Source organism: Eptatretus burgeri, chromosome 2 (genome assembly GCF_056783735.1).
Source record: "Eptatretus burgeri isolate ZD-2024b chromosome 2, Ebu_testis_v1, whole genome shotgun sequence".
In the NCBI taxonomy this organism is placed as follows: Eukaryota; Metazoa; Chordata; class Myxini; order Myxiniformes; family Myxinidae; genus Eptatretus; species Eptatretus burgeri.
The window spans coordinates 103089167-103116782 of record NC_140962.1 but is presented as its reverse complement, the minus strand read 5'-3'; the positions used below and the strand labels follow the sequence as shown (position 1 = coordinate 103116782).

The 27616-nt window shown below is 44.0% G+C and overlaps 1 long non-coding RNA gene across 2 annotated transcripts in view; it reads left to right on the top strand.

Annotated features, from left to right (window-relative positions):
• Positions 1-26364, top strand: part of LOC147032702 (uncharacterized) — a 35413-nt gene extending 9049 nt beyond the window's left edge. The window contains exons 2-4 of one of the 2 annotated variants that reach the window (XR_015055288.1): positions 15070-15149; positions 22926-23022; positions 23955-26364. This is a non-coding gene — a long non-coding RNA (uncharacterized LOC147032702). The remainder of the gene's footprint in view (positions 1-15069; positions 15150-22925; positions 23023-23954) is intronic. The other variant, XR_015055287.1, reaches the window with a different exon arrangement.
• Positions 26365-27616: the final 1252 nt, after the last annotated feature.

Here is a 27616-nt window from a genome sequence, read left to right as displayed (position 1 = left end):
CCATGCAATCATGGTTCCCTTCTTGAGGCAATGTTTTATGGCCGAATGCCCTTCCTGATGCCAACCCTGGTCGCCTCTTGCAACACACAGGTATATGGTGCACCTGTTCTAACCGGGGCATACACTGGGACCAGTACACTGGTACTCATTTCACCAACCTCAAGACCCTAGAATCCCAAGCCAGCCACCCTAACCACTAAGCCAACACCAGGCTTCAGATATACATAAATATGGGACAATATTAGTTTTCAAAATGGTACTTATACATTTTGCACTGTTAGGCAATTGTTTTACACCATTCCTCTTAAATTATGGTATAATCATGGTTTTTATGAAGTATGGTATCGCATTCGACCAACTGATGAAAAAATCGTAAAATATCAACTTGATTTACTCTGTGTCCTTGCATGTCATTCGACGTTTGTTGGGGTTATTAGTTTGAACATTAAATGAGTACATGACCACACAAACATTGGTCTAATGTTGTCCAAGTGTTTCTTCAAATGAAGTTTGAATTGGACAGAATTATTTGACCATAGACATTTTGATCTCAAATGTGGTACAAGCTTTTCTCCCTAAGCATTAATTAGACATTATTTAGTGCTAAGTTAGTTTCGGATTGATAATAATGGATACACTTACCCAGGCTTTCATTTTTGTCGAAGTTCCCTGAAAGTCTCAGGAAAAATCTGCTCTTACGACAACATCAGGTCAGTTTGTCAAGGAAATGAAAGTCTTATCTATGTCCGAGACATATTCCACTCTTACAAGAACATATCACATCTAGATCATTGTTTGAAAATGCAACTGGTTTGTATCAACTGCCATTGGTGCATGAATGAAAAGTGCCACGCGTTTATTCATCTTCAACATCATCATCCACAGAAACTTTAGATTTCAGGAACCAATGCTTTTGGTCGTGTAATTATCCTCTGCACCGCAATTGCAATTTGTCGTACAGGGCAACCTTGCTGATCGACAGCTACATCGATTGGTTGAGCATGGTGACTTTGACTTGTAAGAACATGCAACAATCTGCGGAATCGAAGGAGGAGCAATCAGGGTCATTCCATGGTCAGGAGTCCCACCAACCCACCAATGCCATTCTCAATTTCCCACCCAAACTGGCTGATATCAGCCTTCAGTGGTTCTCTCTGCTCTGCTGCTCTCCAAATCACAGTTTGGAGGTGAGCACGCTTGACATGGAGAACAGCTGAGTTGTATGTTGGTGAAAGACTCTTGAACTTGGGTGGTTCCTTTTTTTTTACTGAACAGACTGCACCTCAAGTTGTTGAGTGAAGATGATCCGATCCCACCATACAAAGATAACAGGAAATGAGTTCCTGTTTTCATCCTGTCGATTTCTCTGGTATTGGGATCTGAAAATATTGTCAAGTTGAGTTCTGACTTGAGAAGCAAGTTGATGGCTGATGCCTTTCCTTTACCGAATGGGTATGACACTGTATCGCATCCTGAAAATACATGGAGAGCCAGATGGTCAGAGCACTTGTCTCCCAATTTAGAGACTGCGGCATTGATGTCAAGTATTTGACCCTTCACAAAACAAATCATGGATTTCCGCTGAGTTCCATACTTGGGTTGGATCATCTTCCATTGTAACAACAACATGTTCAAATGCACGTTCTGCTGGGTTGGACTCAATATCCAGAGATGCAATCGTATTGAGCATCGGATGCATGCGAATCAGCGATTTCCCCCTGGATCCCTAATCTCACTTCCTTCGTTTTTTTTTTTTTGTTTTTTTTTTTTTGTATACCTTGGTCGAGGCTGGTATGAGAGCTAACACACAACTCACAGCAAGGAGGCATGAGACAAGAGGGGCGGGAGTGGAAGGGACAAAACAGTGGGGAACAGACACATTAGGTGAACTGTGGAAGGGAGAGGGATGGGGTTGGGACGGGGAACATGGCGAAGAGAAGATGGACATTTCAGGGACTTTCAGGAAGGAAAGCAGGAGAAATGAAGGAAGTGGGCTTGGGTGGATTATCGGGGGTAGAAAAGATCGAGGATTTGGATGGGGGAAGATAAGAGGTGGTGGTGAACAGCTGTTTTGAAAGCCTGGAGGGAAGAATGGGAAAGAATAGAGTGAGGAAGTTTATTCCAAAGGCGGGAAAAAAGAGGAATGAAAGAGTGAAGATGAGCAGTGATTCGTGATTTTGGTAGTTTTACCAGAAGGGGGTTGTTGGCGGACCTTGAGCGCCCTGTGGAAATGTGGTGGGGACAAATCGCAGAGAGAGCAGGGGGGCAAGGCTGGAGAGGAGTCGGTAGAAGACAGAAAGACCACCAACCAACCTGCGGTGATTGAGTGAAAGGCCCAAAGACTCAGCTTCATTGCGGGAGATGCCGATGATCTTAAATGCCCTGGTTTCGACAGCGTAAAGCCGAGAAAGGTGGGAGGCAGGAGCACCAGCCCAGAGGGGAGAGCAGTACTCCATCAGGCTACGGACAAAAGCTTTGTAAGTGGTCAGGAGCTCAAGAGGGCCGAGGAAGGACTTAGCACGACGGAGGATTCCCAGTCGGCGACTGGCTTTTGAGGCAAGGTTGGAAATGTGACTTTCCCAGGAAAGGTCATGGCAGATAGTGAGACCTAGAAGCTTGAAAGAAAAGACTTCTTCCAGAGGATTGTTGAGAAAGTGGATGGGGGGGGTTTTGTAAACGGTCCTTTCGAAGAGACATAATGAGAGTGTGAGATTTGTCTGGATTGAAAGACATGTTCCACGTGTTGGACCAGATTGTGATTTTATCCAGATCTGCAGTGAGTGAAGAAGCTGCTGCTTGCCGGTCTGAGGGATGACAGATGGTACGGCAGAAGGTGGAGTCGTCGGCAAAGAGAAATAGAGGATTTTCCAGAGAGTCCGAGAGATCATTGATGAAAACCAGAAAAAGAACAGGGCCCAGAACGCTACCTTGAGGAACTCCAGCCTGCACAGGAAGAGGGGATGAAAGAACTCCATTTAGGGCCACACGTTGACTGCGACAGGAGAGGAAGTCTGCGAGCCATGAGTGGAGATGGCCTTGAATACCATGGGAAGAGAGTTTGGTGAGTAGGGCAGGGTGCCAGACTGTGTCAAAAGCACGTGATATGTCCAGGGATACGGCTCGGATTTCCTGTCTGGCATTGAGGACCTCCATCCATTGATGGGAGAGCAGAAGCAGCATATCCAGGGTAGAGTGACCTGGTCTGAAACCAAATTGATGATTGGAAATCAAGCCATTGGAGAAGAGGAAGGATTTCATATCTGAGGCGATGATGGATTCCATCACCTTGCTGATGATTGGGAGAAGGCTGATTGGTCTGTAGTTATAGGGATCTGTTTTTGCACCTTTTTATGCAGGGCAGTGATGTTAGCAGATTTCCAAGCAGATGGCAGATGACCTTGGGCAAATGAGAGGGTGAATAGAACAGAGAGAGGGTGAGCAAGATCAGAAGAGCAGGCTTTGAGGACACGTGGGCTGATGCCGTCTGGACCGGTTGCAGAATCTGACTCGAGGTTTGAAAGCAAGCTCTCCACCTTGTCAGGAGAAAAGGATACAGAGTCCAGGGACAGTTGGGTGCGACTGGGTAAAGTGGGTAGAGATAGAGATGTGTTTAGGACACAAGAATTAGCTGCAAACACCGAGTTTAGACATTCAGCTTTATCACGTGTGGAATCAGCAGTGCGGCCATTTGAGGTAAGGGAGGGGATGGAGGGGGAACATACACCAGAAACAGATTTGATTAAACGCCACCAGGATTTTGAGGAGGGAGAGAGGTTTGAGAGTTCAGACTTGAGATGAGAAAGATGTTGTTTTCTGGCTCTCCTAAGGGTAGATACACACTTGTTCCGAGCTTTGTGGAAAGAACTGAGATTGCCCTCAGTTGGGTTTGCTTTCCATGAGGCAAAGGCAAGTTGTTTCAGGACAACTGCCTCGCCACAAGCTTCAGTAAACCAAGGGCGGGAGGAAGGGTAGGACAACTGAACACGAGAGGGGATAAATCTGTGCATGAGGGAGAGCAAGTTTCTTTGAAAGAATTCCCAGGATGAGTTGATGTTTGAGAAAGTAGTGATAGGAGACCAGTCTGTAAGTTTGATGGCTGCTCGGAGACCCTGCCAGTCGGCTTGAGTGAAATGCCAGACTCGACGGCGGTGAGGTGGTTCTCTGATAACAGCCAGAGAGATGTCCACTTTGACAAGGACGTGGTCAGAAGAACCAATTGGAGCGAAGGAAGAGCAGCAGATATTGTCAGGGAAATTTGTCAAAATCAGATCCAGAAGAGATGGAGTACCATTGGCTGAGATCCGGGTCGGGAAGTTGACCGATTGAGTCAGTCCCAATGAGTCGCAGAAAGCTTTTGCTGAGGTGCCATGGCAGGTGAGAGAGGTACCCACACCTAGCCAACTGGCGTGATGACAATTTAAGTCACCACATAAGAGGAAGAGAGAGTTTGGATGAGAAGATAGAAGATGGTCCATGTTTTCGGATAGTGAGGTGTAGATGGAGTCATCACTGTTCGGTGGATGGTACAGTACACATATAAACATGAGGTGGGAGTGGAGGGGAAGCCGAAGCCAGAGGTATTCCTGGGGGTGTGGGGGAGTGAGAGCAGTGCATGGAGAGTGAGGAATAGAGTCTTTGATGAAGAGAGCAACACCTCCACCAGGACGAGGCTCAGGTCTGTCATACCGTAAGAGGGAGTAGCCAGGGAGAGATACTTGGGAGTCAGACACGTCTTGGGAGAGGAAAGTTTCTGTTAGGCAGATAATGTCTGGTTTGTCAGTGGCAACCTGTATGGAAAGATCTGAAAGGTGAAAAGATCTATCGTTCACGATATTAACCCCCCTTTCATCACATGTCTTGAGGAGAGCATTTTTTCAATCAATGGTTTGACAACATACAACCTTTCTCCAACGATCTGGATGTTTTGGGTCCTTTGAAATAAAATAATGTACACATATGAGAATGTTTCTGAAAGTCGAACAAAGGGTGTTCATACCTGACTTTCCTTTGTGATTGTGACTCAGTTGGGGGTATCTCTGACCCAATTTGTTTCAAATATGTGAAGACGAGGTGTACGTTGAGACCCAGCTGTTATGGAAATTAATTTGCAGGTTTGGATCTTCTTCCAGTCTCTGTCTTAGCTCCAAATGCAGTACATCTTTCCTGGCAATGCTTGAAAAAAATTATTTCCTTTACCCTGGCTGGTTCTCCTCTGATTAATGGCCCATCTTTCTGGCACTGAAAGAAACAATCATGAAAATGTCATTTTATGCTGCTGCACTTTTTCACACGTGGAGTGAGAAATTAGAAAGATTTGATTACTCGCAAATACCACCCATTGCATCGCTGACAGGGATACTAAAGGGGGGTGGGGAAGGGGGGAAAAAGAGGAGGGAGGGAGAGAGAGAAAGAAATGGGGAGGGGGATGGGGAGAGAGAGAGAGAGGAGGTGGAGGGCAAAGGAGAGAGGGGGGGAGAGCGAGGTGGGAGGGAGATTGAGGAGGAGGGTGGTGGAAGGGAAGGTAGCGTAAGGTGAGAGGAAGAGAAGGCAAATGTGCGGTGGAGCATTAATGACAATTCATACTGTCTCATCAAAATGATTCTACATAGAATAACAATAAAGATGGAAAGAAAATAATGTCTGAAATCCATTTTCTACCGGTCATACTATAAATACCACACAGAGACAAACACCACCCAGACAGGTCCGGAGCCAAGCCATCCATTGACGAACATCGTCCGGAGACAAACTCTCATCTGGACATAAACATCGCCTGGACACGTCTGGAGGCAAACGGATGGAAAAAAATGTTTGGCTCAGTAATTTCGAAAACGCGTTAATACGGCAAACAGCTTGGAAATCAGATGTTATCAAATTTATTTTGCTTTGAAACTCACAAAGAGAAACCATGTAACATTTGTAAAGCACAGCTGATAACTAATTGCTTTCAAAGCAGTCACGAGGACAAAGGAAAACCTGACAAAACCTCCATAATATATGGGATGTAGCTTTGCCACCACGGCACCCGGAACAGGCCTGGCACGTCCACACACCCCCGAAGAGTCCCTACAGATCCAAATCTACCCATATGTACCATGTCCGTGTGTGCTGTATACGTACCTCTATCTTATATAGGAACTGCCTGTACATCCCGATCGGGACACGAACTGTACTGCTATTGATTGTAGGGTGCTCGGCAACTGGCTTAAGCATTCAAGCAAGCATTCCAACCGAATGCCTGGCTTGGCAAGCAATTACCAATTACCGTCGAGAAACCCATGCACCCGGAAATGCCAAAGCAATATCTGAATTGGACAAATTAACACTTTTTTTTTTAGCAGTCGGAACTGCTGCTAAGTTCAATTCTGGAGCTCAAATTTTGTTATTCGGCTTAGTTTAAGAGATTGTCGAGGTTATGGCATGTGCGGAAATGAAATAAAGCCACAAACACTGGCGTCTCCGGCCGTTTATAAACATTGCAATGTATCTTGTCGGTATCAATATAATGAGGAAAGTGAAAAAGAAGAAAACTTTATCATGAAGAAATCGTTGCGGCCTGTTCCAAGTCAAGGCATGATTGAGCAGCCCAAAAAACATGGCAGCTTCAGACCCTATCGAGGTAACCCAGGAAATGCCTTAAGACCCCATAGAGAGCGAGGTGGCCGAAGATACGCCTGATAAAGGATATAATTAAATGAGGCCATTAATTATCTCCAAAAGGGGTGTTGTAATGAACCCAAACACTGAATTTTAACCAATGAACTTCCTTGGATTTCCCTTAGTATGCATGCAAAGTTTCAGGCTGCAAGGTTTCATGGTTTTAGAGTTATGGAGGACACACACACACACACACACACACACTTATTAGTATTGACAATTTCTCAATCGAGAAATCACATAATTGATACATAATGTGACAAAATGTGAGACTGATATTGCTCATTATTATTACATGACATTTTTAGGTCATCTCTACCGAGATGACCTAATAAAGCCAGACCAAATGTCCGTCCATCCGTCCGTACATCCATCAACAATTTTTCTTTCCGATCTTAATGAAACTTAGTACGTGGGTAGAGGTCGATGAGTGTTGCACAACGATGTAACTTTTGTCCGGGTTCAAGGTCAGGGATGAGGTCACGTAAGTTATAAAAATCGCCATTTTCAAAACCTGTCTCGTCTGCCATTCTACAAGATATTCGGCAACTGTTTATTGATTATGATAGTAAAAAATATTATCTTGTATCTAACTGGACAGATTTTTGAATTTCCTTCCCGTTTGGCCGCCACGTAACCTGAAAGATGGTCAAAAACACCTTCCGGTACAAAGAAAACTTTTTACTTCCGATCTTGCTGAAATTTGGTATGTGGGTCGATGAGTGATACCCAACGACATATTTTTTCCCGAATTCGAGGTCAGGGTCAAGGTCACGAGGTCACGAAAGTTTTGAAAGTCGCCATTTTCAAAACCTATCTAGTCTGTCATTTTAGGAGATATCTGGCAATGGTTCCATCGATTATGATAGTAAAAAACATTATAGAGATGACCGTCACCCCCACACGGGGGTAATTTTTATACATGGGAACATACACCATATGACAATAATTGATAATATCGCATTGTACAGATTAAAACCTTCAATTTGATACCAAACTTGACTCGTTTCAACAGTTACAGGTTTCGCCTTATTCTGCTGGATTAGAGGAAGGGGGAAAGGGCGCGACCTCGAAAAAAATTGGCCAACGGTGCAGGGGTGGCACCCTTCACATTATGCAAGTACACATGTCCAACTACCATTTGAAGCCAAAAAAAAATCGCATTTTTACGAGATGTCACAGTTTAGGTCATTTTTCAGTTTTGACTACCTGTTCAAACAGAAGACCAAATACTGCATTGGAGTCATCAGAAGGAAGCCGAATAAGTCAAGAGCAAAGATAGAGTCGTCAGGAGGAACCTGGATAGGATTTGGGTTTCAGCTGCAATTCCTCTATCCTCAAACCCATCCAGGCACAGCCAAGTGAGCCTTACAGAAAACTTCTGCAACGATTTACTTCTCTTCGACAGATAGACAAAAAAATGAGAAACAAAAAGTAAAAGAGATAAAAGAAAAGAAAAGCAAGAATCAGAATGAATATCGAGAAATGTGAAAAAGTCGAAAGAAGTGTGAAATAAACAAAGAACAACGATGTCGGGAAGAATCTGGAAAGATAGATTTCATCATTTACTCCCCATGCTCAAACGCAGAAACATGTACAAGCAAGCTACTCGAGGTCTGTCAGCAGGAAAACACAGTCCACACAGTCCACACAGCATCAGGATATGGTAGAAACATAATCAAATGCAAGACTAAATACTGCATTTGAGTCATTAGAAGGATGATTGAGACATCAATAATCCTCTCCAATACGCGTGAGTATTGTAATACTCCAATACTCCAATCATTTTTAACTTTGTTGTGAGTTGAAAACTCAATTTATATTCTTTTATACTCATCCCTCCTAATCAAGTACAGTTCAACAAAACTAGCATTCTTGTTAAGATTAATCTTACACCTCAACTTAATTTCTCTCATAACACAGTATCTGAAATTTTGTTCATCAGTGGAGGTTTAATTATAATATCAATCAAAATCTCTGATTAATATTAAAGCACTTTGCAGTCTCTAACCTAGATTTAACTGCTCTATTCCATACCTTTCACAAAAAGTTTTCCCTAGTTTCTGAGGTAATTTTTCAAAGGTTGTTTATTTATTTTGTCAATCTATATTCTATAATCTATACTATAAGAGCCGTGTGTGTGTCTTTGGTTGTTCTCTCCATATGTAGTTTTAGAAGGTGGAAAGGAGCCCTCCCAGGTTGGAAAGTATCCACATTCGTGTGTGTGTGTGTGTGTGTGTGTGTGTGTGTGTATGTGTGTGTATGTGTATGTGTGTGTGTGTGTCCTCCATGACTCCAAAACCATGAAACCTAGCAGCCTGAAACTTTGAATGCATATTGAGGGAACTCTAAGGTGCATCAGTGAAAATTGGGTGGTTGGATTTATTAAAACATCCCTTTTGAAGATAGTTAACGGCTTTATTTAATTATATCCTTTATCAGGCGCATCCTCGACCACCTTGCTTTTGACTTAAGGCAATTCCTGGGTTACCTCGCTGGGGTCTGAAGCCGCCATTTTTTTGGCCTGCTCAACCAGGCATTGACTTGGAACATGCTGCAATGATTTCTTAACAAGAAAGTTTTTTTTTCACTCTCCTCACTGATATCTTCAATGCCTACAAATCGCTGGATACATTGCAATGCTTATAAATGCCTGGAGACGACAACATCCGTGGCTTTATTTCAATTCCGCACATGCCATAATCTCGAGAATCCTTTAAACTAAGCTGAATTCCAAAATTTAATCTCCAGAATTGAACTTAGCAGCAGTTCCGACTGCTAAAGAAAAAAAAGTGTTCCTTTGTCCAATTCAAACATTGCTTGAGTGTTTCTGGGTGCATGGGTTTATCGACAGCAATTGTTAATCGCTTGCCAAGCCAGCCATTCCATTTGAGTGCTTAAGCCACTTGCCGAGCGCCTCACAGTCGATAGTGGTACAGTTCGTGTCCCGATCGGGATGTACAGTTGGCAGTTGCTATACAGTATACAAATAGAGGTACATATACAGCACACATGGACATGGTACATGTGGGTAGATTTAGATCTGTAGGGACTCTCCGCAGGTGCATGTGCATGCCAAGCCTGTTACAGGCACCGTGGTGGAAAAGTTTCATCCCGTATCTTATGGAGGTTTTGTCAGGTTTTCCTTTGTCCTCGTGACTGTTTCTAAAGTAATTGGTTATCGGATTTGCTTTACCAAGGTTATTTGGTTTCTCTTTGTGAGTTTCAAAACAGAATATAGTTTTTTGATAACGCCCAATTTCCAAGCCGTTTGCCGTATTAAAGTGTTTTCTAAATTACAGAGCTAAATATTTTTTCCACCCGTCACACGCAGCTGTTTATAAAGATTAATGTTTGTGAACATATCCGTGAAACGTCTTTAAACAGTCTTTTTGGTGAAAGCGACTTTTGGTGAAAGGTTTTTGGGTTGTATGCAGCATGTACTGTAGTTGGTAATCACACTGAAATTCCTGAAAAATTACCAATGTCCACCAAGCGTGTGTGCATGTGCGCATGCGCGTGTGTGCGATCCTAAGAGTTTCATTATGTATCCATCTTTGCTAACCCTTGCATCCTCTCTTGCCCCTCCACCCCGCCATTCATCCTCTCCCACCCCCCATTCATCCTCTCCTGCCCCCCAATCCTCCCCACACCCATTGTTTGGCCAGGTCTGCCTTTATCTCCATGTTCAACTCTGCTGTTGGTGTTTCCCCCCTCTATCTACTGTTCCATTTGGCCTGTTGCATCCTGATCCGTTCAGTTTGCTAGTACTAGCTCTTCTACGAGCTTCAACTCTGTATATATATAAAAAAAATACATTCAAAATCTAATATAATTTATCTTGTGGCCCCAAAACCAAACAAAACAGATTTATAACGGCCCTCACACCCCATCCAGCTCCCACTCACACCCCCACCCCTCTCCACCAAAACATCATTAATCGTAAATATCATCATCTTCACTTACCTTATGCATTGACAACCCCCAGATATAACAATCCCATCAGCGTTAGGAAGTACCCAAACCTGATCCACTGTCTCCCTCTTGGAAGTCTGCCTGAATGATGGTAATGACTGCATCTCCTTTCCAATTGCATACTCCATTAAATAAATCAGCAAGTTTGCCATGTTCACACGAGGTAATCCCGCAAGGTTCAAAGTCCACTCACTGGCAACGATAGTCAAAGGTTTGTGTAAAACGAAGCCATCTACGAACCTTCCTTCGGCCTCTGGAGTTTGCAATATGGGGAGCTGCAAGCTATCAGCTTTTAAGGCGAGTTCAAAAAGTGTTTCCAAAAAAAGTTTCGGCTTCTTTTAGAAGCATGGGTGAAACTCTTCCGTATGGGTATGGAAATCCGTATTTTTGTCACACCCCATGCAGAGATTTCTGTATTTTCGTCATCAGATAAACATGCCACAATTATAGGGAATTGAGGTGCTATTCTGTGATGCTGATTTGTTTCTAAACCCATTTCATCCAGATTGGGGTGCAACGCTACCGCATCATGACCACGGTTTTGTGAATTACTCCCATGGTAGTTTTTTTATGAAGTATGTTTGAAGAAGTTAGCTGGGTACAATAGCTTGCAAGTGCATTGCCGCGATCAGATGTCTCCCAGGCAGGAAATCATCTGTCTATGTCGGTAAACATAGAAATAGCGTCCATTGTTGGATTTTTTGTTCCCATCCCTGTTCCCTCCTATATGAACTTAATGGAAAATACCGAAGTGCCGTCTTTCCATTGCACGAAGTAAACTCGATTCTGCTGCAAAACCTGATAATATCTGTTGGTTGCGATGAGGTTTGTGATCACATCGATACGAGACCAATAAATCTGAAACAAGGAACGTTACACTTTACAAGTTTAATCTTGTCACACATTGAACCCCTGAAAATGTGTATACCAACCTTTTTTGGACTGAATCAACAGGAATCCAAAGATACCTTTCTATGAAGCCTTAAAATTCCTCCTCGGACAAGATTAAACTCCCAAAAGCCGATCTGAGCAAATAGTGTTACGTCCAGAGTCCACGGCACGGAACAATGCAGGCTGCTTGGAATACCTCAACAGCCCATGTCAAATACCTTGTTTCTGACCCTTCCATAGAGCCTGAAGGCTTTTACCTGCCCCACCAAGAGAAGCGCATGCTTCACCAGACATGGACATCTCATGGAAGATGTGCACAAAAACTTTTTTAATGGAAGATGAGGCCAACACCTGAATGTGATTGTGAACACTCAGTTCAAACCATGGCCCATATTATATTTGAATGTCCTATCTGCTGCTTCCCTTCAGGCCTGGCTGACATTCACAGGCTCACACCTGATGCAGTTATGTGACTTTCGAATGTCAACATAAACCTATAAAAAAACGTTGCCAATCCATTGCCATACCAAAGAAAAAAATTAATAAAAGCAGTAACAACTGAAATTCACACCAGAAGGGTACAAAGAACCTTTCCTCAAAATGAAAGATTGTATCAGTATGAAAAAGGAAATGCTGGTTAGTTATGGATGACTGTCCTGAAGATTCTGCAGTCTATCAAATGTGAAGCTTTGTGTCAATCACTTCTTTATTGGAGTCAGTACATTTTTACTTTTTGAAAGCAATGTAACTTGAATTTTGACCTGATTTCAATCAGTTTTTTGTTTGATAACATTTCTGTCGTGGTTAACATTTGAGTGAAGTTTCCCCATTCCTAAAGTAACCACCTGGCTGGATGCCAAGGTCCCCTGGGCTTTCTATCAGGTGAATGGAATTTTCCCATGCATAAGGAACAACATAACTGATTACCAACTTTTTGGATGATGCACAATTAATAGGATTTTCTTTCCATTATGATCACTGCCACAAATTGAGGCTAAGGTACATACATACCTGCCATGCTTATCATTCCAACATAGTGGCATCAAGAAAAAGTGGACTTCAAAAGGAACTCTTGATACTTATTTGAAGCACAAATTGGTTTATATTTGTATAATCAACCCTTTACATTATTGAAAAAAATACCTTCCATTTCACATTTCTGTTGCATCTCTAAATATATCGCTCATGCTACGAAGCAACATGTATTGCAAAATAAATGCTATGGTTTATGTGAATAATAAATGTTGTGTTGCCATCCATACGACAATATGCTCGCATTGTTTATTTGCATGCGTTGCATTTTTCTTCCTTTATATCAATCGACAGTACCTTTCCAATAGAAAAATGAATTTGGTGTATCTTTATTCTTATCATTATTATTATAGTGTTATTACTTCCAGTTTGGTGGATGCATGAGTAAAAACCTTTTTGCATTTTCCTCAATGTTGTGGGTTCCTTTCCCATGCCTGCTTAGTGAAAATTTCTACACCCTGTCACAGAGTGGCGACCTGTTCCAGGATTAATTCTAGCCTCAGGGTGTTCACGACTTGCCTGATCACGCCTATGCTCTGTCAAGTGGTTGGACTGTGTTGTTGTTTTGATGATAGTTTTATTATTAAGAAGAGTTTAACAAGAAAGGTTGCCCGTGTGTTGCTATGGCCGTTTGTCAGTGTAGTTTCTCTCTCTCATTCAAAATTATTCTCAAATGGCCCCTGGTGGCTGTATAAGGGAAGTTCAGCTGTTGAAGTTAAATATGCTATATTGCAATGGAAATGGGGGAAGGTTTCTGACAGGTTGAATATATGTGTAAGGTAGGACATACAGGAGGCTGCTATTCCCCTTTTTGCACCTTTTATGAGGAAAATAACTCCCAATTCAATGTCCTTCCTCCACATCGCCATTGATATTCATCGTGATTATGAATCAAAGTTGCAACTTTCTTCCATCGCAAGCCTGCTTAATTGTTCTGCCATGGTAAATGAGAGGTATATCAAAATTGCCAGGATTCTTCATCTTTACCATGGCCCAATGTACGGTGCAGGCTGCGGATTGAAGAAGACAGCTCTTGAGTTCAGGATTCACAGAGAGCTACGGCGCTTCTACGCAGAGAGGCCAGTGACAGTTGGGTCTGCGGGAGAAAAAAAAAACAGATGGATGTCGAGAGGGCGGCGCGAGGCAGCAGTTCCGCGTGCCATGTGTGGAGCGGTGGAGGTGCATGCCGTGTGTGAGGGGTGGGAAACATGCAGGAGGAGGAAGGATTGCGTCATGCGGGAGTTGAGGGACAAGGCGTGGGAGGGTCGCACCATGCGGGAGGAGGTAGGAAGCACGTGCTTTGTGGGAGGAGGTGGGAGGCACGTGCTGTGCGGGAGGAGGTGGGAGGCACATGCTGTGTGGGAGGAGGGGGGAGGCCCATGCCATGCAGGAAAGGGGGGAGGCATGTGCTGTGCGGGAGAGGGGGGAAGAAGGGGCGTGCTTTGCATGAGGGAGGGAGGAACATGCCGTGTGAGAGGGGAAGGACAGCTTGCCATGCGGGAAGGTGGGTTAGGAGTGCGCCATGCGGTAGGAGGGGATTGGAGGGCCGAGGAGGGGGATTGGAGGGCTGAGAAGGGGGAGGGGCATGCCATGCAGGATGAGGGGAGGGGCACGCCATGCAGGAGGTGGGGAGAGGTGTGCGCCTTGTGTGAAGGGGGAGAAGTGTGTGCCTTGTGTGAGGGCGAGAGGCACACGCCATGCGGGAAGAGGAGAGAGGCACACACCGTGCGAGAGGAGGGGGGGATGGACACTCCATGTGGAAGGAGAAAGAGGTGCATGCTGTGTGAGAGGTAGAGGGAGGAGCATGCCAGGAAGGAGGAGGCTATTGGGAGGAGGGGAGAGGTGTGCGGGAGACGTGTGTCGTCCGTGAGGGAGTGGAGGCAGGTGCTGTGTGGAAGGCATGCGCCATTCTTTTCCCACCATTGAAGCTAATTTGCATACAAGTAAAAAAAATTGTGAAAATTTTCCCTGCATTGTAGAATCTGTTTAAATTGCATCGGGCATCCTGGCTTGAGGCCTCATGTTGTGGGGCAATCACGCAAACTCAAATAGTTTGGCCCGAGCATCCTGGGTATCATACATTACTTTACTCCTGAAATATTTTGATTCAATGTAAGTTGTTTGCATACTTTTTTGTGACCGCTGCTGAAAATTAAAAATAGGGGCAATATCCCTGGGTGCTTACCTGGTAGCGGCTGTATATGAAAACCAGGGAACCACTGGTAGGTGTGAATGACCCACAAAATATGTAACAGATAAGAAAGTAAACACGAAGGTTTTTTTTTTAATGCAGTGAACAAACTTTGATACATCACGGGTGATGAAGGTTGTAGTCAAGTTTCATCAAAATTGTGTGTGTTTCCTGAAAAGACAGCAAATACCTATTTTGGGGGGTAACCCCCCACTAGACCCACTTCGGGCCCTATTTCTTTTTTTTTTTATCCCGTGAACAAACTTTGGTGCATACTGGATGATGATGGTTGTGGTAAAGTTTCATCAAAATCCTGTGTGTAGTTTCAGAGAAGAAGTTGCAAGTGAACGGACTGACGGACCGACCATGTGACATCCCTTAAGCACCCGGAACTACGTTCCAGGTGAGCTAAAAATTGGTAACCTAAGCTGTTACCTTATTTAAGTTTTTGTTGATGGAGAAAATATAATTGTCGTTCTCATTTTGTGGAAAATATTTTGAGGGCTCCAAATTGAAATCGATTATTTATTTTTTGTGGTAAGCCTTTGGCGCTCCAAGTTATTCCTTGAAAAATGAGGACGACTCACAGTCTATTCAGCTTTTGTCCTGACCTCAAAGGAGTGCTGCTCTCCCTTAGCTTGCATCAGCTTGCACGTGTCCCAGCATCACATCTAATTCTCCTGTTATGGAATTTACACCTATCAACATTATTGGTCTCCACCACGGTGAGGCTGAAGCACAAGATGTTTCTCTCACATCAGAGAGAGGTCAGTGGTCTTTTTCTGTTTTTTACCATTTCTCCTCTTGTCAATTCCCCCCTGCTCTTTCGGCTCTCCAACGCTCCCCAACGCGCCACAGCAACTTCAGGACACACACTTTTTTCGGTATCCCCCTCCCAAAATCCGATCTGGTTAAACTTTCAAAATCCAGGCTCAACTCCACTCATTTGTTCCTCTTTTCTTCTGCTTGTGGAATGGCCTCTTGGATGTTGTAAAATCATACACTTCCCTCCGGGGCTTCAAGCAGGTGGTGCACTACCATCTCAGGACATCCCACATTCCGATCTGTGAACTTTTTACCACCATTAACCTTACCTTACCATAACACTCTGACATAAGGTTTCCTGTATTTCCTCCCCCTCCTCTCTTCTCTTGTTTGCTCATCCCCTTGCTTGTTGTATCCAACTGTGATCCCACTGCCACACTGTTTTTTGTTTTGTTTTTGTTTTTTTTGTATACCTTGTCGAGGCGCATATGAGAGGTAACGCACAGCAAGGGGGGCATGAGACAAGAGGGGCGGGAGTGGGAAGGACAAAACAGTGGGGAACAGAGACATTAGGAGATCTGTGGAAGGGAGAGGGATGGGGCGGGGAACATGGGGAATACAAGATGGACATTACAGGGACTTTCAGGAAGGAAAGCTGGGGAATTTGAATAAGGTGGCCTTGGAGTGGATTAACAGGGGTAGAAAAGATCGAGGATTTGGAGGAGGGGGGGTGATTAGAGGAGGTGCGGAACAACTGTTTTGAAGGCCTGGAGAGAAGAATGGGATTGAATAGAGTGAGAGAGTTTATTCCAAAGGTGGGGGAAAAAAAAGAAATGAAAGAGTGAAGGTGAGCATGATTCATGATTTTGGTAGTTTTATCAGAATGGGGTTGTTGGCGGACCTTGAGCGCCCTGCAGAAATATGGTGGGGACAAATGGCAGACAGAGCGGGGGGGTGGGGGGGAGACTGGAGAGGAGACGGTAGAAGACAGAAAAACCACCGACCTGCTTGCAGTGAGAGAGTGAGAGGCCCAAAAATTCAGGCTCATCGCGGGAGATGCTAATGATCTGAAATGCGTTGGTTTCCACAGCGTGAAGCCGAGAAAGGTGGGAGACAGGAGCACCAGCCTAGAGGGGAAAGCAGTACTCCATCAGGCTGCGGACAAAAGCTTTATAAGTGGTCAGGAGCTCAGGTGGGCCGAGGAAGGACTTTGCACGATGGAGGATTCCCAGTTGGCGACTGGCTTTGGAAGCCAGGTTGGAAATGTGGCTTTCCCAGGAAAGATCATGACAGATCGTGAGACCCAGAAGCTTGAAAGAAAGGACTTTTTCCAGAGAATTGTCGAGAAAGTGGATGGGGGGGGGTTCTAAATGGTTCTTTCGGAGAGACATTGTGAGAGTGTGAGATTTGTCCGGATTGAAAGACATGTTCCACGTGTTGGACCAGTTTGTGATTTTACCCAGATCTGCAGTGAGCAAAGAAGCTGCTGCATGCCGGTCTGAGGAATGACAGGGTACAGCAGAGGGTGAAGTCATCAGCAAAGAGATAAAGAGGATTTTCCAGAGAGTCGGAGAGATCATTGATGAAAACCAGAAGAAGAACAGGGCCCAGAACGCTGCCTTGAGGAACTCCAGCCTGCACAGGAAGAGGGGATGAAAGAACTCCATTTAGGGCCACACGTTGACTGCGACAGGAGAGGAAGTCTGCGAGCCATGAGTGGAGATGGCCTTGGATACCATAGGAAGAGAGTTTGGTGAGCAATGCAGGGTGCCAGACTGTGTCAAAAGCACACAATATATCTCGGGCTATGGCTCTGATTTCATGTTTGGCATTGAGGACCTCCATCCATTGTTGGGAGAGCAGAAGCAGCATGTCTAGGATAGAGTGACCTGGTGTGAAACCAAATTGATGATCCGAAATCAAGCCATTGGAGAAGAGGAAAGATTTAATATCTGAAGCGATGATGGATTCCATAATCTTGCTGATGATTTGGAGAAGGCTGATTAGTCTGTAATTGCAAGGATCTGTCTTTGCACCTTTTTTATGCAGGGCAGTACTGTTTCCTGATTTCTAAGCAGATGGCAGTTGACCTTGAGCAAATGAGAGGGTGAATAGAACAGAGAGAGGGTGAACAAGAGCAGAGGAGCAGGTTTTCAGGACACGTGGGCTGATGCCATCTGGACCGGTTGTAAAATCTTAATCGAGGTTTGACAGCAAGAACTCCACCTTGTCGGGAGAAAAGGACACAGTCCAGGGACAGCTGGGTGCGACTGGGTCAGGTGGGTACAGAAAGCAATGGGTTTTGGACACAAGATTTCGATGCAAACACTGAGTTTAGGCATCCAGCCTTTGCACGTGCGGTGTCAGCAGTGCGGCCATTTGAGGTAAGGGAGGGGATGGAGGGGGAACATACACCAGAAACAGATTTGATTAGATGCCACCAGCATTTGGATGAGGGAGAGAGGTTTGAGAATTCAGACTTGATATTAGAAAGATGTTGTTTTCTGGCTCTCCTGAGGGTAGACACACACTTGTTCCGAGCTTTATTGGAGGAACTGAGATTCCCCTCAGTTGGGTTTGTTTTCCATGAGGCAAAGACAAGTTGTTTCAGGACAACTCCCTCACCACAAGCTTCAGTGAACCATTGGCGGGAGGAAGGGTAGGACAACTGAAGACGAGAGGGAAAAAATCTGTGCATGAGGGAGAGCAAGTTTCTTTGAAAGAATTTCCAGGATGAGTTGATGTTGGAGAAAGTCACGATAGGAGACCAGTCTATAAGCTTGATGGCTGCTTGGAGACCCTGCCAGTCGGCTTGAGTGAAATGCCAGACTCGATGGCGCTGAGGTGGTTCTCTAATAAAATGTTATTTTTTAAGGTACTGTCACCTCGCTCTTTCTCAAGCCTAGATTTTGTATACCAAAATGAGGTAACGATGAAGGGTGTTTAGGAATTGGAGACTTTGAAATTGGGAAAGATTTTATTTCCCTGCGCTTGCGAAACGAAAAGGAGGGTGAGGCGATTGATCGCGTCTGTGCGTATGTTGTATGTCGTATGTCATTCGTTTGTTAAGAGTGTCCATCGAAAAACATTCAGCAGAGGAAGAAGCTTGGTGTTGGCTCAGTGGTTTGGATGGTGGCTTGGGATCCTAGGGTCCTAAGTTCAAGCCCCATCGGCCGCTGAATTAATACACCAGGGTGTTGACTCAGCCTGTCATCCTTCCGAGGTCGGCGAAATGAGTACCAGTTCCAGTGTGTGTACTGGTAGAAGGGCACTGCATCAGCGACACAGTCGCGCTTCAAGAAATGATAACTACCCCAGCAACTAAGCTGCCATACGACCACAACAGAGGACAATGAAACTTTACCACATGTTGTAAGACCATGTGATATCGTGGTCACTCTTTTGAGGTCAACATTTACCGAATTTCTAAAATCATCAATTTTCATCCGATTGACTTGAAATTTGAACAGGATTTTCAGATCACCTCACTGAATTCAACCACCAATTATGTTTGAGGGCAACATAAGCTAAAAGGTCAACATAGGCCAAATTTCTGAAATCTTCAATTTTTAACCGATTGACTTGAAATTTGAACAGGATTTTCATAAAAATGACCATCATGCATCACGTGGTCTGGCAGCCATATTGGATCGAAGGGAAAATCTTTGATAATTTCGTAGGAGAAACCACTTAATCAATCAATGCAAAATTTAACTAATTGATAAACTTCCCATGGGAAATATGGTTTGATAAAGATGACATCATCGGTCACGTGGTCTGGCAGCCATATTGGATCAATGAAAAAACAATAAAAAAAAAACAAGAGTTGGCTCGCACCAAGTCCTTCTCAAGATCGCACAGGGTATGTATTATATGAATACCATCTACTTTGTGGGAAGTTTTTGGGGCTATCTACATATTACAGAAAAAAAGGTCTTCCGGAGTCTGTTCAATCACATACTTGCCTCTGGGCTTCTCTACCATCATCAGAATGCACGTGTACATAATTTGTAGATTACATTTTATGTGGAGAATAAACTTGGGAAGGATGAACTGGCAGGCTGGCCCAGAGAAATACGCACTCATCTCTGAGCTGTCTATCCTGGGCTCAAATCTTGGCCTAGCTATTAACCATCACCCTGATATGTCACATGCCAGACAATACATGAATGTGTGTGCCACCTCATGGATGGATGTTGAAATGAGTATCCCATTTGCTACTATTAGTTGGTAGATGATAAATATCCCATTTTGTCCTTTGTGAAGAGTAGGTAGGTGAGTTATTGCGGACACTTGGCAAATTTCAAATTTCTGCCTTAACTGTGGGTAGCAAGTGGTCTGCTTTTCTTTGAGGCTCCTTTATGGCAGATGACACTGTTTGCTGTCTTAGAGTGTGGTTGTTGTCTGGGCAGCGGCTTCTATACTAAAAACAAATCAACTAGACAGTTTCATATGAACAGCTTTCTTCAAATACGAATGGTAACCAATTGTTATAATTATATTTGGGAAGTAGAAGAGGGTTTGTAAGGAAGAGACGGTGAAATAGTTTGGCACCTGGAGATGGCGAAAGATATTGGCAGTGGGAGAGGGTGAAAGGGTTTGGCAGCAGGTGGGGGTGAGAGGGTTTGGCATCGGGAGAGGGTGAAAGGGTTTGGCAGCAGGTGGGGGTGAGAGGGTTTGGCATCGGGAGAGGGCGAGAGGGTTTGGCAACGGGAGAGGGCGAGAGGGTTTGGCAACGGGAGAGGGCGAGAGGGTGTGGCAACGGGAGAGGGCGAGAGGGTTTGGCAATGGGAGAGGACAAGAGGGTTTGGCAGCGGTAGAGGGTGAAAGGGTTTGCCAGTGGGAGAGGGCGAAAGGGTTTACCAGCGGGAGAGGGTGAGAGGGTTTGGCAGCGGGAGAGGGCGAGAGGGTTTGGCAGCGGGAGAGGGCGAGAGGGTTTGGCAGCGGGAGAGGGCGAGAGGGTTTGGCAGCGGGAGAGGGCGAGAGGGTTTGGCAGTGGGAGAGGGCGAGGGTGTTTGTCAATGAGAGACGGTGAGGGGTTGAGTTGTGGGAGATGTTGAGGGGGTTTGGCAGCGGGAGACAGTGAGGGAGTCTGGAAGCTTGCGAATGACAGGTTGACTGTCAGAGGTGGGCAAGCAATGGGATGTCTGTCACAGTATGAGTGATGGGATGAGGGGGGAGCAGAAGGGGGCAAGCAATCTGAGGGGGAGAGTGAGGTGCATATCAGTGGAGGGCAAAGGTATGGACACTCATCAGGGGTGGGCAACAGTGGTGGGAGCCCCTGCCAGAGTGCGAGTGTTGGACATGGGGGCACCTGCCAAGTCACGAGTGATGAGGTAGGGCATCTGCTATAGGGTGAGCGATGGGGGTGATAACACCCAACAGGGGTCAAGTGATTTTGGAGTGAGTGGGGGTGAGTGCCTGCAGGGAGTGGGCAATGGGGAGCAGTGCCTGCTAAGGAAAAACTGATAGGGGTGGTGCCTGCCAAGGGAAAAAACGATGGGGTTATGCCTGCCAGAGGAAAAGTGAGGAAAGGGTGCCAGCCAGGGGAAAATCATTAGGGGGATTGCTGCCAGGGGACAGCAATTGGGGGGGGGGGCTTGTGTGCTAGTTGGATGGTGATAGGAAGAGGCCTGCCATGGGGCAAACGATTATGGTGGGGGTACCTGCCATTGGGTGAGTAATGAAGAGACTGACAAGGGGCAGGCGATGGGATTGGGCATGCCTACCAGTGGGAGGGCGATGGGGATGGTGGCACATGCCAGTGGGTGGGTGATGGGGGTATGGACACTTAGAAGTGGAGAATCCTGCCAGAGGGCAAGCAATTTGGGTTGTCTGCTTGCCAGGAAGTGCTCAACTGGGTGGGGGGGGGGTGGGTAGCACATGTCAACTGCGTGTCAATTAGGGGCTGCTTTACAGGGGGTGATCGATTGGGAGGGGGGGCACCTTGTCAGGTGGTGAGCGATGTGGTCAGGGTGCCTACCAGGGTTCAAGTGTGGGATTGGGGGTGCCTGCTTGTGTTGAGTGATTGATGATATCTGCTAGGTGTGCTGTCTGCAATGGGTAGGTGAAGAGAGGGGAAAGTGCTGAGGGGAGAGTGTGGTGGAGTAATTTTTGTGGAGGGTGTTTGATAAGGCATATATAGAAAGATAGGTTATGAAAGATAAACACTTGGTCGAGGAGGAGAAAGGGTCAGAATGTGGGCAGAACATGGAAGTGAGAAAGTAGACATGCTTGGAAGAGGGGTAAGAGGAAGCTTGATAGAGTAGTTCTCGGAGATGGGCCTGGGGGGAGGCAACAAACAGAGTAAAAAGGATCTCAAGAAGGGGTAGGTATATTGCTTGTGAGAAAGTCAAAGGCATGTAAGTTGGTCGAGCGACGGGGAATATCTTGAGAGCAGGTCTTGGGGGGAGGGGGGAGAGGGAGAGGAAGACCATAGGATAGAGTTTGAGCTTTGTATAAAGCAAGTGAGTTTGGGAGAAAGAGTGGAAACTGGACCAAGTTCTCATTTTGTGTGATAGGTCTGCGATTTGTGAACCATTAATATTTATGGTTCAATGGTGCTCGGTAGCATGGGGAGCCCTGCAGGCAAACCCCGGGTACCTCCGTCCACTGTACACCCTAGACTCGCAAATTGTGTTCCCCGATTTCTCTGTGCACTGATATCCCAGGGTCCCAAGGGAAAAGACGCTACCTAACGGTTGCTTACACACCTGCAGGAAAGCAAAATTTAAAAAGCACAATTTGTCTTTGCATTTTAATTTGGCATTTCGAAGATCTTTGAAATTTGAGCAAAAGTGCAAGAAATGTCCGTGTTCACAAGTGTCCCTGTGTTGGAATTTGGGACAAAATGAAGGAAAGAAAGATAAATGAATAATATGAGGACAGCACTAAAATAGCCTGCATGGCGTTGTGTGCATGGCTGACTTTGTGCCGTTCGTTCTGGCTGCAGCGTGAATATAAATAAGATGGGAGAGGACGCACTGCAGCTGGCCGTGCGTCCTTCCGTTGAAGAATAATTGCCTGTACTTTGTTTGTCTCAGAAGCATGAGCCGAATGTGGCGGCGGGCTAGGAAACAAAGAAAGCATTGCCTGAGAAAACGCAATGCGTTTGATGAATTGGGTTGTAGAAATTACCTATGTGGAAAAAGCATCAGCTCTGAAATTGCTGCGTACGGATGCAGGTCTTTTTTTTTTCTTTTTTTTTGTCCTGAGGACCTCCGCCTCCTTCCTCCCTCCTCCTCCACAGTAACTACAGCACGGGGGAGGGCGGGGTGTGAGGGAGAGTAGGTAGATTGGGGGGAGGTGGAGTGAGAAGGGGTGGGTGAGTTTGTGGGGTGGGGGGGGGGTGGTCGGAGGATGAAGGGATGGCTGCAGCAGTAATTTCTTTTTCTTTTTTTTTCCTGCATTGCAGAGCCTCTGGTCTCATTACGTCAGCCGGTAGTGGTTTGTCTCCCGGCTGCTCAGGAAACCATTAAATCTGAAGCCTGGCCCCGAATTCATACAGAAAGGTCACTGCGAGATTTCACCGTCAGAAATTGCACCCATCAAACTGATTGCCTGTCATAGCGTGCACGTTAATTCAACCGGGAGATATCTGACTCATCTCCCAGTTGCTTGCTCTCCTCTGTCTGCTCTTCTGCGGTTGCTTTCATCTCTTCTGTCGTTTACTGTTTTCTTCATTTGTTCCTTTCATGTATTTCCATGGTTTCACTTGCATTCCCAATTACAATTGAAGAAAATTTTCAACCATTTTGCAGTTTAATGAACGACGGTAAAAGTAGTGCTTTTGTTTCACATGTGCATTAAAATACGCTCATGCATACCCTTCTTACAGGTTGCTGACAAACATCCATTTGCTTTTGCGTTTGGATGTTTATTTGCATACAAATTGCAATATGACCAACGCCAGTACATTTCTTAGCTTACTGACGTTCTTATTGGACCCGACATCTTGCCATATCTCCAGGGAGACTGTAAAATAATTTGCATTGTTCTCTACAACCAAGCAAAACGTACAGGACGGTGTTCAAGGCTGCCGTAGATTTTGAGTGGCCCTTTTGGACCGTGACTCTGTATTCAGACTGCGTTTCTTGAATATACAATGCATGGAAAATATTTTCGCTTTAAATGTCACAACTGCAAATACCTTTCCATATTCCTGTGCATTTTGTTTTTTCATTATTCTGTTGTAAACATGGTACACTATCTATCTTGGATAAAAAAATTATTTCCCACCAGTAAGTTATTAAAATCATGTTTGGTGGTGTGCAAGTGTAAAAAGAGATTGGTGTCCCCGATGGCCAGAATGCACTGTGAATGGTGGAATGCATTAACCGGGCTGTGTGCTGAAGAAGGTGCTTTGAAAAAGACAAATGACTGTGCGATATTGTAAAATGCATACACTGAATACTGAGTTCATTTCCCCTTCATTTATTCCCAGTGAAAAAAGGCTGGGGCTCATGACTGGTGTCAAGACCAACCAGCCGATTATCAGAATTGATGGGAGGATCGATGCTGTCTCGACAACCCCTTCACCAGATGAGCTTGAGTACATGTGTTGTGGCACTGGACTACTGTAAACGTACCCCCTCCCCCCCCCCCCATGAACTTGAGAGGTCTTTGTAATTGTATGGTTGCCAGCACATCAAGCTACCTCTCATGTTACAGTCAGTGGCCACGTGATGTTTATTTAAGTGATCAAGGCCAACTGAAAATCCAACTATAGAAAATGTCAAAGTTGATTGGTGAGAATTGTGAAGATGCTGAGGCTTTTTTTTATATTTACTGATGACCTTTCGCAATTTTAATCAATTCTTGAACTATTTGGTCCAGACCTTCATTTTCTGTTTGTCAGCAAGGTTTACGAAAATACATTGTTGTGGAAAATAAAAATTGAATTTTACATCAGAAGGAAGAGTTGACTGAGAAAGTAGGACAATGCATTTTAGTTACTCAGAGAATATATTTGCAGGTATTTTATTTATTCATTTTGTTTTGTGCAATGCCAGTGCCACCACAACACTTCCGAAGAAATGCTGGGCATTGTATCACCCGGAAAACATAATTAGCATGCACTATCTGTGCAGCACCTTCAGCTTCCAATGTGCGGCCAAAATTGTAAGCATTTGCAGAGAAAACCTTTCCCTAGTTTGTGCCAGAATTCTTTGGAGTGAAGTAAATTTGTTCCTTCATCGTTACATCATAGTAATCCGATAAATTAAAAACTTGCATGCAACTTTTCTTTTGATGACACACATGATGTGATCCAATGATTTTGATTGCAGTCGGTTCATATTGTAACCTGATTGAATCGCACAGGATAAATTTGATTCCCAGTTGTAAATGTATAATTTTGTGGCGTTTCATTGCTGTGTAAAAATATTAGCTAGGTGTGTGGCTAATTGATGGTTTTGCGATACAGGAGAGCCTTGCTGTTCACTGGGGTTACATTCTTGAAAAATCTCCATGAACTGCAAATCCATGATGTGCAAACTTATAGGGTCATGGGGAAAATAGGGTTAGGGACTTCAACTTTAAAATCTGTCACCCCTTTTTGCCAAACTGTCCCCTTAGTCAACATGTTTGTGTATTGTTTTTGTGCTATTTATTTTCATGAATAAAAGGGTTATTAAGAACATATAATAGTGTATTATTTTCCTGTGTTAAGAACGTAAAATAAAGTTTATTTTCTTCAGTTATTAAGATCATGAAACTTACCTTTTAATAACAATGATGATAAACTTGTTCCAATAATGTGAAGGCGATGTTGATGGCGACCATAAAGAGGAGTTGATGGAAATGATGTTGGAGGGTTTTCAGGGGGTTATTTTTTGATGGCTCATGTTAATCAGTTGAATAAATGTGGAAAATAGTTCACCAACCCACGATTATTCGAGTGCGTTGACCGCAATCCACAGACCTTGCCTCAAATTCATCGCAATTGAGCAAACCCACAAAGGGGAAGCCCAAGAACCACAAGGCCCTCCTGTACATCATATCCAAAGTCCTCATGTATGTTATTTAGTCATGAACTTCTTCAGCAGATGAATTAGAAGCTAGCTATTCAAATCGAGAATGGCGGTTTTCGCGATATTCCAAACAAAGCTTAATTTGTGTTATTACGAAGACAATAATGGTGAAGCATGCCAAAGAAGAGGAAACTTTCATCATCCCTTACTTAATTTTTTACTGATTGGTGATCGTAGACTATATAATCACACTTTGTACCAAAGCTTACATCGGTATTGGAGTGATTTTCCATATTTATTTGCAATTAATATTTCATGGTCACTCAATAGTTTATCATTTTTCTGCTGTGCTGAGAATGCAAATTTGTTTCCACCAGAAAGTGATCTGTGTGGTACAATTTTGTTTGTCAGGTATCAATGTTTATTGACTTTACTATTTAGATGCCAATATTTAACTGCATATCCTGCTAAAAAGAGCCAGTCATCCTGAAAGAAGTGATATCCATAAAAAAAATTTCCGTTGTTTACACTTCTTGCATTTATGCATTTTTGGTTTATAATTTTTTTTCTTCGACCTTGGAGGGTTTTTTTTTTTCATTCATTTTGTAATGACTATCATCCATTTTGAGTGCGTGTGTGTGTGTGCGTGTGCGTGTGTGTGTGTGTGTGTGTGTGTGTGTGTGTGTGTGTGTGTGTGTGTGTGTGTGTTTGTGTGTGTGTGTGTGTGTGTGTGTGTGTGTGTGTGTGTGTGTTTGTGTGCGTGCGTGACAATTATTGCTTTTATGAAGACTTCTGTGTTCTCTGAGCTATTTCCAAGATTTGCATAACTGATGATGTGAATTGTGATGTATGCTTTATATATAAAAGGGTTGTTACATTTCATTTGTGAAATTTCAGTTCATCTACATGAAATGCATTGTAAATCATACATATTGATGCTGTCAAGCAGTGTTTTAGAGGTTTATGCCTCGACGCAGCAATTCTAAGATGCGATTGTAATTGGCTCATTTATTGCAGCGTCGCTGTGCGTGATGTCATAAGTCGTCAGTGTGGGGTTGAAACACCTTGATTACATGCTTATGTATCTTGCTGATTGATGCTAAGTCGAGATTGTGTTTTTTTCCCCTTTCCTGAAGTGCTTTTTATCGCCAGTGACACAATTAGCAGATAGATTTCCCTCAGTTTTGCACAGCAATGTCATTTATCCATATAAGTGTATGCATATAAAATATATTTAAATGATACTTCAATTAAGTCACCAGTATTTTGGGAGGGATGAAGTTTAATTGTAGAAGCTGTGTAAAACCATGAACGGATGATCACTTCAAAACAATAAAAGAATAGAGAGACCGATAAACAAATGCAAACAATTACAAAGTCCCAAGTTAGTGATTATTTAATTTTCTCGACTCAACAACAGTAATAAATTGCATGTAATCAAAATATTACTGTCAAATAAGGCTTTAGACAGTACAGTAAAAGGAGAGTGAGACTGCCTTTCAACTCTTTCCCATTGATGCTGTAAGACTTTCCCATTGATAGTGTAAAACAACACTTTCCCAATGCTGAATGCAAATTCCATTTAATTTCACATATGATTTTTTTTACACACAAGTATCGAGTTAGAAAGTTTTCAAGGCCATAAGTCAATTAGATGTCTGTGTTCAGAAAGCGATCGCCAAGGGTAAGCCCATGATCCAATGATGGCCATATTATTTTTGGACTGACAGATGACCTTGACCTTCAACATTTATGGATAGAGTGTAAATTAAGAAAATGTGTCCCGATCTACAATCTATCCATAAAACTCAACATCATGAAAATCAAAGGAAAATTATTCAAGTTATGATTAAAAAGTGTTTTTGTTAATTAGGTCACAATCCGAAAATGTAGGTCAAGGACCCAACTTCAGTGCAGGCACTCTTATGATGCAAGAACATCTTGGAAGGCCAAGTGGTCTTTGAGATCCCCGCATTGGCAAAATTTAGCAGTGACAAAAAACAGCTTTTTTTTTCAGACCGTCATTTGACCTTCACCTTTAACTCGGAGAGGTATTATGTAAATTAAACATAAATGTGACTTACTTTAGGCTATCTTGAGAGCGCAATTTCATTCCGATCAGACAAACCTTTGT